Below are 12159 nucleotides of genomic sequence, written 5' to 3'. Positions count from 1 at the left end.
CCTTGGTGCATGAGCTGGCTTTTTGGAACCTAGGGCCTATGCTGAGACACTTTGCTCAACTTTGGTGCAGGGAGGAGCCTGGACCTGTCTCAACTGAATCTACCAGGCTAGACTGAATCCCTAGGGGAGACCTTGCCTTGGAGGAGGTGGGAATTGGGGGTAGACTGTGGGGGGGGGGAAGGCTCGGGAGTGGGAGGAGGGAGGACAGGGGATGCTGATATGTAAAATTAAATTAATTATAAAATAAAAATATTTATTTAAAAAGGGAGCAGAAAGACAAAGAAAATGAACCAGAAGCACAAGTAAAAATTTTCTCTTTCTATTAAAAAAAGTAGTTCATCAGTTTTTCCCTTTGGAAGTGATTTCTCCTTAAAGAACTCATGACAAGTGTTTGGTAAAACTATAATTATCTGATTGGTTGCTCATATGCTTCCATATCACTAAGGCCTCATATAGGGCATTGTTGATGTTATGGAAATGGCCTATGGAACGTTGAACTTTTGGCAAAGATATTTTTCTCTTTGTTCGTTCCATTCTTTCTGTAAATTAGGTGAAACCATGTTTTGTTTGCAATGTGGAAAAAAGCTGGAATGGGGAGGGACAAAGAATAAGATCAGACAAACACACAAAGAAAATGAGTCGGATATTCAATAGAAATGAAAAAAATTGTTTCCAAAAGTCAAATCATCTTTTACAAAAACATTTGAAGAGACCTATACAGGAAGGGTATGTGTTTTCTAAATCTACAATGGCAATCTCAGAAGTAATTCAAAGAAGCTCATTTTTGAGAGATGAGGAGGGGGGATGGAGTTGGGTGGGGTGGAGAAGGGGAAATATGATCAGACACACTGTGTATTTTTTAAGTAAAACTTTACTCACTAGAGAAAATCTCTGCCACTTATCAGAGTCAATATTCCCATCTAGGAAATGGAAAGTTGGGACTTTATGACCAAAAAAAAAACCTTCAATCTATCCAAATCTAAGGGATCTGCCTTTGGAAGTTTTTGTATAGGATCTATTTATGATTTGAATTTAAATAGTTTCATATAAACTGATGTCACATGAGACTACCAAAAAGCTGAAGTTTTAGTAACTGGTAACGAAAGTGGGTCTACCAAATTAAGTACATATGAAAATATAAAAAAAAAAAAAACTCCACAAAAGAATATGAGCTAAAGCATAAGATGCTTTATTATTAATTGGAATAGGCACTAAATGAAAATTAAATATGTTGTGTTATACAACAGAATAAAATTATTATAAGTTAGAATATTATAGAATAGCTTTTAAAAATAAGGTGGATCATACTAGGCTTTTAATACCAAGAGATGTGAAACTAAGGAGGGAAAAGTTGTAGTTTCAGAAAGTGTCCAACATGTATAGAGCCAAATCAGGAAGAGGCCAGTGCGAAGGAGTAACTCATGGAAATAGTAGGAGAAGATTTAATGCTCAAACTGTTATTGAGATTTTTAATAAATATGATATGATGATGCTCAAAGCATAAAATTAGTTTTTCAATAGTCAAAGAAATACAAAATTAGGAGAATGAAGCCTCTTGATTATGTTATATCATACTTGTATTCATTATGCATAGGGGTGATGTCGAAGGAGGAGGAAATAACTGGTTTAGAATTTTTCTTTAATTTATGCAATCTTTCTCAGAAAAATTTGACCTCTGCACTGAAAAGCCACATCCATTAGAACTATTGATTACATTCATGGTTATATAATTTGAGGGTCAATTACATTCATGAGCTAATTTCTTTTCATTGGGTTCACGGATGACCCTAGAAAGTTTAAATGGTGACAGAGAGCTATAAATGAGAGTTATAAAGTTCTTTCAAGAAATTAAAATGCTTAAGTGAGCATTGTAATCTATCCAACATCGGGTGGTTACTCTATACTTTTTAGTGATCTCATTTCAGCAGGCAAACTATAAAAACTAGTGAATGAGTACTCAACCTTTTGATTTCATGAAAAAGCACTGTCATTTACAGCTAGTGGAAACTCAGTGTCCAATTTTTTAGAATCGCTATCTTTAGCCTGCTGCCACGAATTTAATAATAGCCACAATTCATCCTCATCTGAATCACAAGAGAGCAAGGGATGAACTGTGACAGGGGTTCTGGGTTGTTACTAGAGTTAGTCTTAGTTTTCATCTTGAGATATACATTGCTGCATAATTAACCTGAAAGCAAGGCCACCTTTCTAGAACATACAGTAAGCAATGGCAAATTTAACTGGAGTTTAGCTATTCTGAACATTGTCTTAATAATTCTACAGTGTCCTGCTGTGGGATGGTCTGTATGTCAAATGTGTTGCTGATTGGTCAATGAATAAATCACTGATTGGTCAGTGGCCAGGCAGGAAGTATAGGCGGGACTAACAGAGAGGAGAATTGAGAGAACAGGAAGCTGGGTGGGGGAGACACTGCCAGCCGCCATCAGGATAAGAAAGATGTAAAGTACCGGTAAGCCACAAGCCACGTGGCAAGGTATAGATTAATAGAAATGGATTAATTTAAGCTGTAAGAACAGTTAGCAAGAAGCCTGCCACGGCCATACAGTTTGTAACCAATATAAGTCTCTGTGTTTACTTGGTCGGGTCTGAGAGGCTGTGGGACTGGCGGGTGACAGAGATTTGTCCTGACTGTGGGCCAGGCAGGAAAACATTAGCTACAGTGTCCAGAGTGAAAATCGCTTTAATGAAAATGTGGGGTATGTGAAAAGACAAGAATATGATAATATGACATCTACCAAGTTATTGAAACCTAGTCTTGCCATTTTGGATTTACTTTCAAATATTAGATTTGTAGTTAAAATGCATTTTGAGTAATACAGAAACATTATTGGACAGTGATGAAGAGAAAAATAAAGTTATATGCCCAAATCCTGACTGGAGAATACATGTACTGAACAACCTAAGAGAACTATTTAAGTTTTTCTTTTTTTGCTTCAGCTTCTTCATGTGTAAAATAGGGATGATAAAATCCAGCTGAACACCAGACTGACAGAGAAGCTCTCAAAAGAATTTCATCGTTATTTGTATGAAGAAATAGCAAACATTGTTTGGTCTATGGTAGTGTTATTGTTGTTGTTGCTGGTGGTGGTGGTGGTGGTGGTGTGTGTGTGTATGTGTGTGTGTGTATGTGTTGGGATGGAGAATTGTTATATAGACAGGCTGATCTTCAACTCCTGTTCTTGCCTCCTGAGTGCTAAGATTAGATGCGAGTGCCACTATGACCAAATCCAAGCTTTCTTCTTCTCCACAGGTTCTCTCAAAGTTCTGAAGCTTATGAAGCACTATAAATATAGGCTAGGGAAGATGAAAGAAAGAAATACTCTTGACCTCCTTAGTTATATCCAGGTACCACAAACTGGGTAGTAGATCTCTAAATGGAGAGAACATGAGTTAGGCTATTACTTGTTTACTTCTTACACTGAAAGTATTTGCTATCTTGATGCTTTGTAATTTTACTGGCACCTACTTACCAATTCCATAGATACAATGGGGTCCTATTGCTCATTTCAATTAATGAGATGAAGTATCTCAGTGTGTTGACAAAAAACTACTAAGCAGGTCAATACATAGTTCTAAAAATAGTGTGAAATGAGTATTAAAATACACATCACATAGTTATGTTTCTTATCCTTTCACAAAACCTGAAGATGCCTCCAGGATAATTTTTAGGTTAAAAAGGATGTGATTTATACTTGGGAGTGGTCAACGCCTATAGGTTTTACAAACCTCAATCTTAAGCAACTTATTAGTCTATAAATTGAGTATATTATAGTCTAACTAACATACATCCACACTGAACATATTGCCAAGATTTTGTCCCAGGCAGTGAAAGAAAATGAAAATTTGTCTATGACAAGTAGTACAATAATAATCTGAAGATAAAATTTTATCATTAAAATGTCTTTTTCACACGTTCCCAGCTCTAAAATGTCTAGACCCAATAAGTAGAAAACTCATGATTCCATGAAGTAAAGTATTTATCCTTATGTTATCCATGTTTGTTCAAAAATTTCACAACATACATCGTATAAATTCTTCTAATATGATGTTTTTCCTCATATAGCATACTGAAATTTGATTCCTAAATTACATTTGAAATTGTAAAACATCAGACTAAGCATATAAGAATTATGTTGAAAATTCATAGATAATTTGAGCTAATAGTGCTACAAAACTCAAGGTTAATATTAAAAGTTTTGAGTTAACTTCATCAATAAATGAATAATCTCATATATTCATGCATCTATGGGAGAAATGTTTACTTTTATTAGAATAACAATTTATTCCATGATACAAACTATCATAATTCTTTAAATTATGAATTGCACAATGTTAGGACATCTATTTTACTTACACATTAAATGTTAATTGAAATGTGGTTTTATGTAAATGATGTATAAATTTATTATATATTATCAATATGATGAATTTCATGTATGTGCATGTATATGGAATTATTCTTTTACCTGTCTACCTTGTCATTTTTGTGCCACTCAGAGTTTCAAAATGCATATTCACCAGAAACTTTGAATGCCATCTTCAGAAGACGTTAACAATCTTTAAGTAGTTCTGTAATATTGAATCATTAATTCTGGCAATGAAAGCACATATATTAATTTAGACCCTGCCAAATATTAAACCAGTGAATGGCTTAAATGTGAGCCATAATGTCCTGCTCTCCCCAGACAATTTCGCCTTAGCATGTGACAGGATTTTTTAATATTAAATCATCATTACAATATATTTCTCTAGATTGTCTATAATACTTATTTGCTTGTGTGTCAAACAACTTCTCTGTCTCCCTCTGTCTTTTTGTCTCTGTCTCTATTTCTCTGCTCTGCCTCTCCCTCTACCCCTCTCTGTGTTCATACACATGTATGTGAATGTATGGTAAGCTAAAGAAGTAAATAGAATATATATTATATTACTAATACTTTCCTAATCAAATTCTTTTGTACCTCATACTTCATTCATTTTTAAAATGCATCTTAGGCATTCATCTCCTTCAGGCTAAAAAGGGGAGAGTTTATGCTTTTTATTTGCTTCTCGTAGACAATTAAAATTTTGCATTCACACTAGCATGCTATTGATGCTACTGTTGATCCTTTAAACATCTGGTCTATTCTTTAAAAATGCATGGAGTTCACTGAAGTCAACCCTTGCTGATAATCAGAGGACCTTCAATTAAGTACCTACAAGGCAACCAATGAAAAACAGGAAAAAAGATGGAAAAAATTTGCCAAAGAATTCTTTCATAGTCTGTTTCTCAAAAGCAATTAGAATCACTTCTTTTGGACTTGGAATTAATGAATTTTCATTAAAATTTAAATTTCAAATGATTCCAAGGATATCAAACTTGAGAAGTTGAGCTGATTGTCTACATAATAAATCACACTGCAGGAACATGTCAAGAAGACTAATGTAAGTTCTTTGCTATCCCAAGTTTTGTTTCTCCTTGTCAGTGCTATGTGAATGTACATAATTGCTTTTGCTTTCTTGAAGTAGCTCTAACCAAAACCACTGTTATTACACTATAGTTCTCTCTTTAAAAAATAAATTATAGTTCAAAAACTGGATAAAGCCAATTTGGGACACACACACACACACACACACACACACACACACACACACACATTCACCCTTGTTGTAAAAATTGAATGTGATGTGAATTTTCAAATTAAAACTTACTGTTTTCACACTATGATAATTTGATTAAATGAAAAAATAAAGTCAAGTTTATTTATATAAAAATAAAGTCATTTATTAATACACCCCATGTATAAAAGTAATGCTTAAATTGTCATCACATTCATTTACTTGAGAGAAAACAAAATATTCTATATATGCATATATTTGTTTGCAAAGTTAACCTCCAAACTACAAGTTCAGTATCTGTGGATTAAATAAGCTGTACATGAAAAATATTTGCGTAGTTTGTGTATATACTGGGCTCTTAAAAACTATATTACATTCTGATGAGTTAATTCTATTATGCTATATTAACCTAGCATGCCTACCCCCACCTGATCTGCTATTTTCCCAAAAGGGAACTAAAGAGTCCAGCTGCAACCCATTTTAACTTCTGTGACATTTTTTTTTCTATTGAGCATATCACTATGAGTACCTTATGTAGCTGAGAGCACAATCACACAAAGTAATAATAAATATCCCTATGGAATACATAATTTTACTCATAATGTAGTAATAGGATTACTTCTATCAGCACAAATTAATCTTGACATATTTTATATCTTAAATATATCAGTAAATAACTATCAGCCTACTCTACATCATGAGTTTGAGGTCAGCCAGAGCTACATAGTGAAGCCCTGGCTCAAAAAGCCACCCCCCCCAAGAAAATAAAGTTACATGACAACATAGGCTTTAGAAAGTCCCAACTGGATGGGAAAAGTTCTGGTTATATATACATTATCTATGACAGAAATTGGGGGATGTATATGTCAAATGCATTGTCTCATACATAAAAAGACATTAACTTAATATTTTCTGTGGAATGGAATGATTTTCTTAGGGCCCACTGCTTATAATTTTCAGCATTAACATACTTTCCTCAGCAATAAAGTACCAACTGGTTATATCAAAGGAAAAGTACTCCCATTGTGATCAAAGAAGTAAAAGATCCCTGACATTACTTCTTACTCAAATTTTGTTATGTGTGATACTTTTAGGAACTGGCATTCTTCACATTACTTTTTGGTAGGATATCAAAGAGCTCAAGCCCTAACAAAATAACATTTTAAGAGAATTGCAAGACATAATTCATCTAAAATTGATGTTAGGTGAAATTTCATGCTTATTTGGATAAACATGAAATATATAAAAAATAATATTTGAGATGATCTACCTAATATAGAAATAAATTTGGTGACTGAGAACTTTGGGTATATAGTCCTGCTTTTATAAGTCCCACAATGGGATACATCAGCCTGAAAACATGAGACTATTTGTGATGACTATTATTCAGAGAAAAATTTGGAAGCAGGGAGAGTTAACCTTGAGGACCTACCAAGATCCTTTATGTAAAAAGTATATGTAATACCCAATGTTTTTTTTCTTTTTTTGACCTTATTTTATCTTCAATAATAAATCTAACAAAACAATTTAAAGTTAAAATGGTAATTTCAAATCCATTAAAGCTTTCATTGAAATTGATTTTTCCATTCTTGTGAATTTATTGAAATTACTTCAATGTCAATAATCTAAGAACTCTATGAGATATTTGTACAAACTGTATTGCCACAGGTTTGCACATTATATGCACAAGTGTCTCTATCTTCCTTGTGGTGAAAAAATGGTTTTAGATGACTTGAAATATTTCCATCTGTTCAACTGTTATAAACTATTATGCACTTTTTAGGAATTGAATACAAAAATATGTAACATGATACATAATCTTTCAAGCCCCTTGACCATCTAGTCTAAAGACATGCTTTCCTTATTACTTAAATTCAGTTTGGTAACAAGTTTCAAAAGTTATTTGAAAATATACCCTTTCATTTGATCATTTGAATTGCTTACATGTAGCATTTGTAATGGATGCATAAAATCTGCAAACATTATGTGGTATCACATGATGTTTTCACACACATTGTATAATATTAGAGAAAATAATCTAATGACTAAAGATTTCTGTTTCCATCCTTTCTTTAAAAAAAATGCCTTCTGTTTTCAAAGTTTCTTCAGGATCTCATGGTTCTTATGAAACATGGCAGGCAATCAAGTTAAAATTCACTTCCTGGCTCATTAAGTTAACAAAGACCTATGTCTGTGGTGGTATTGTGTTCCCCAAAATATTGTGTACTCTAATAAACTTATCTGGGGTCAGAGAACAGAAAAGCCACTAGACACTTAGGATAGGCAGTGGTAGCACACGCCTTTAATCCTAGCATTCCAGAGGCAGAAATCCATCTGTTCAAGGATACAGCCAAGCATGTGACACACGCCTTTAATCCCAGAAAGTGAGCCTTTAATCCCAGGGAGTGATGGTAGAAAGCAGAAAGGTATATAAGGCGTGAGAACCAGAAACTAGAAGCATTTGGCTGATTAAGCTTTTAGGTTTTGAGCAGCACAGTTCAACGGAGAGCCATTTCGATATGAGGACACAGAGACTTCCAGTCTGAGGAAACAAGATCAGCTGAGAAGTTGGCCAGGTGTCGTTAGCTGTGGCTTGTTCTGTCTCTATGATCTTCCAGTGTTCACCCCAATACGTGGCTCTAGGTTTGTTCTTATGAATAAGACCATTTAAGATTCCTGCTACATATGTCCACATGACTTTACACCCTGGGGACAGAGCCTAGAGCCCCCACTCTATTGTTCCCTCCACCAGGAAGCAACCAGTGAGAAAATACATTTCACCTCCTCTTAGTATCTTTCCTTGGAGTATGGAATGAAGTGCCTCTAAGTTAGCTGAGAAACCTGACAGGAAAGTTTTTATGCTTATAACAGTTTCTAGAAGATCATCATACCAATGCCCACTGGTGTTTACCACTTTGAGACTTCAGGGTAAACTAATCTCCCTTCAGATGGAATCTTCAATACCAAAAGTTCCCTTTTTCACCATATAATACACCAAAGGATAGCGAACCATGGCACACAGTTTCCATGGAAATACTGTGGCCCTTCATTAAAATGACAGTGTGCTTCTGATGAAAAAGAAACAATGACTTCTAATTTAAAAAGATTATGTTTTAGTCATTTAATTCCAAAGCCTAAAAAGACCCAATTTCGTTTCAAACTTTCTTGACCAATAATTGTCTTGATTGTTTTAAAAATACAGATTAAAGGGTCCCGGAAATGTTTAAGTGCTTTTCTATGTTAGTGCTTCAAATACATTTTAATCATTTTACAATAAAGTGGGATGTGGTTCTTAATGATTATGAATACATTAAAAATCAAAGCAGGGGACAGAGGCAGATTAGACAGGTACAGAAATAAAATCATCTTTAGCAACCCAAAACTCCGTGTTCAGTATGAGTTTTGATACATCTAAGAAAGAATATAAGAGAGCACAAAAGCATTATGATACTGATGAGGTTGGTTCTAAAATCATAGGTAATAATAATAATAAAAAACTAATACAATAGATGAATAAAAATAAAACAGGTTTTAATAGTTTCTCATTATATTTAGTACTCTGATAATTGTATACTATAAATTAAAGATAAATCAGCTATTAAAAATCTCATGTAGCATTGAAGAACAGTTTCTTATGACTTTACCATTTCCTTTAACACCTACTTCTATTGCTGCAGAGTTTTATCATTTACCCCCTGCTACTGAACATTCTCTTTTAATGATAAAGGTTTGGAATTTACCCAGAACCAGTTAATAAATAAATATCCTGGATGCAGCTAACTGTGAAGGTACTAGCAGAAATTGTCATACAGCCATTCTGAAAAATTCACATATGCAAAAATGTATTCATCACTTCATTTAGTAATTTTTAAGCAAAAATTGGAGATGAATTATGTTTCTTGAACTAAGTGGTTAACACAACCTTCTTAGTGCCTTTACCCACTATTCCTGACTCTGAATACATTGCTTCTTTCCTTAATTGGCAAATTGCTGTAGTTTTTCACTCTCCCAGTGTAAGTCACTTAGGGAAGAACATTAATTCTTTGAATTCACTAGAGTGTCATTTGGCAAATTACCGTGTGTGAGCAATAAATCAGAGTTTGAAGAGACCTTAAGAAATCTCTAGGTTTATTTTGTTGCTTTCTAATAAATTAGAAAGTTATTACATTTCACAAGTACACACATATTTTCATATCATTAATACTATGGCTATAAAATCATAGATAAACTCTTATTTCACTATCTCATCTTCCTGAATGCGTGCAGAAGCATATATGGTGTGTATCTGTACTTGAAACTGTGACTTATATCTTTCAATTGCATATGAAACTCTACCATCATCCCACTTGCAAAGGAAAGATGGTCTTAGTGATCTTATTTTAGACTCTATTAAGTTTTCAAATAACAATAAAAATTGGGGGCTTGGAAGATCACCCAACAGTTAAGAGAACTTTGTTGTCTTTCAAGGGGCATGTGTTTGGTTCCCAGCATCCACATCATGACTTACAACCATCTGTAACTCCAGTTCTAGTGTATCTGACACTCTTTTCTTTCCTCTTGTTGGTACCAAGAATGCATAGGGTGCACATACATACTTTTAGGCAAAACTCTCATATCCACATAAAAATAAATACGTCTTTTAAAGATGTGAGATGTTGAAGAGAGTGCATTCACCACTTGTGCTGTCTTGTTTTTATATCAACTTGACATCCTAGGGTCATTTAGGGAAATAGAAATTAACTGAGAAAATGCCACCATAGGATTGTGTGGTGATAATTTATTGTACTCTAATAAAGCTTGCCTGAAAATCAGAGAACAGAACTAGCCACAGAATTCGCTGTAGAGGTCACACGCCTTTAATCCCAGTATTTGGGAAGCACACACGCCATTAATCCCAGCACTAGGAAGGTTGAGATAGGAAGTGAAATGACTGGGCAGAGAAAGGCATATAAGGTGTGAGGAGACAGGAACTAGAGGCCCTTTCGGCTGAGGACTCAGAGACATTCGGTCAGAGGATTCATAGAGTTGGTGAAGTGAAAAGTGACTGTGCCTCGTTCCTTTGCCTCTCTGATCTTTCAGTACTTACCTCAATATCTGGCTCTGGGTTTGTATTAAGACCATAAGGATGCATACAACAGGATTGGCTTGTAGGCAAGTTTGTAAGATATATTTTTTAATTGATGATTGATATTGGACGGCCTAGCTCATTGCGGGTGACACCACTGCTGGACATGTGGTTTAGGATAGTATAGCAAAGCAAGCTGAGCAAGTCATGAGGATCAAGATAGTAACTAACACTCCCCCATGACTTCTGCATTGGTTTCTGCTTCCAGTTTCCTTCCCTGACTTTGCTAGTTGGTAGGCGAGCTATAAAATGAATTAACCCCTTACTGCCAAAGTTTTCTTTTTTTTTTTCTTTTCTTTCTTTTTTTGTCAATATGTTACATGACAGCAAAAGAAATCCTAACTAAAATACCACACAAGTAATGAAAAGTGGAGATTAATACACTATTTTGAAAAAAAATGTCAATTAACTTCAGCGAATAAGGCAACTCCTGTTTGCTACTTTGCACAAAGGCCAGTAATGAATTTTTGTGACTTAAAAGCCAATAAATGAATAATATTTTCTGATACATGAAAATGATAAGGGATTCAAATTTCATTGCCTGTAAATAAAGTTTGATTGGAACAAAACCAGGCTTCATTACACATTTGTTTTCTGGGTATACATTTTATACTACCAAAGCACAGCTGAGTAACTGAAACAAAGACCAAATAGCATTAAATGTTTATAATGTGGCCATTTGTAGACAAGTTTTCTGAACCGTTTTACGATAGAACACATACAAAGAAAAAAGACTGAATAGAATAATGAAATTCAGGTTGCTTTCTAGGTCAATTATGAAGGTGAAATGGCGGTAGGGGGAGGGTCTAAGAGAAGGGAAGAGAGCTATAAGAAAAAAGTTGGAAAATTGGATTATAGAATTAACATTTGCATCTTTATCTTGTCCTCAAATCAAGGCAAGAGAAGATTTTTGCTTTAAGAGGAATTTTGAGGAGACTGGAGAGGAAAAAGGCAATGTAGAGAGAAAGGAGGCTGAATTGAAGTAGGAGATCTCAGAGATCCAATATTAGAAGTGCACTTAGAGAAAAGTTAATACCATTTCATTACACTTCTTATTTTTTCAAACGCCAAACAAAAATATAATTTATTAGTGATGAAACATTTTTGTTGCACTTTGAATGTAAAATGCCCTTTACCCCAGGTTCATGGGTTTGAACATTTAATCCATAGCTAATGGTGCTGTTTGGAAAGGCTGGGGAACCTTTAGGAAGTGGATTCTTGGTAAAGGAAGTGAATGAATAGGATAAGCCTTGAAGTTTTATAATCCAATTCCTGTTTACAATCTGCATTTTGAGTACAGATGCAACCTGATCTGCTAGTGTCCTGCTCCAATTCTTCCTCTGCTTTTCATCATGTTTTAGCTGCCATTATGCAGTGCATCCTGTTGGAACTATAAACCCAAATAAACACTTGATTCT

The 12159-nt window shown here is 34.5% G+C and overlaps 1 protein-coding gene and 1 pseudogene across 11 annotated transcripts in view; one reads left to right on the top strand and one right to left on the bottom strand.

The window, feature by feature from the left end:
* The window catches only part of Dmd (dystrophin), a 2242690-nt gene that overhangs the window by 937219 nt on the left and 1293312 nt on the right, over window positions 1-12159 (bottom strand). The gene's annotated exons all lie outside the window — the stretch shown is intronic.
* LOC128118222 (uncharacterized) lies at window positions 8901-9042 on the top strand (annotated as a pseudogene).

This window comes from Peromyscus californicus, unplaced genomic scaffold (assembly GCF_007827085.1).
Source record: "Peromyscus californicus insignis strain IS unplaced genomic scaffold, ASM782708v3 Scaffold_10__1_contigs__length_136768540, whole genome shotgun sequence".
NCBI classification, from domain to species: Eukaryota; Metazoa; Chordata; class Mammalia; order Rodentia; family Cricetidae; genus Peromyscus; species Peromyscus californicus.
Note: the sequence above shows the minus strand (reverse complement) of the source record. Positions and strands in the feature narration are given on the sequence as shown.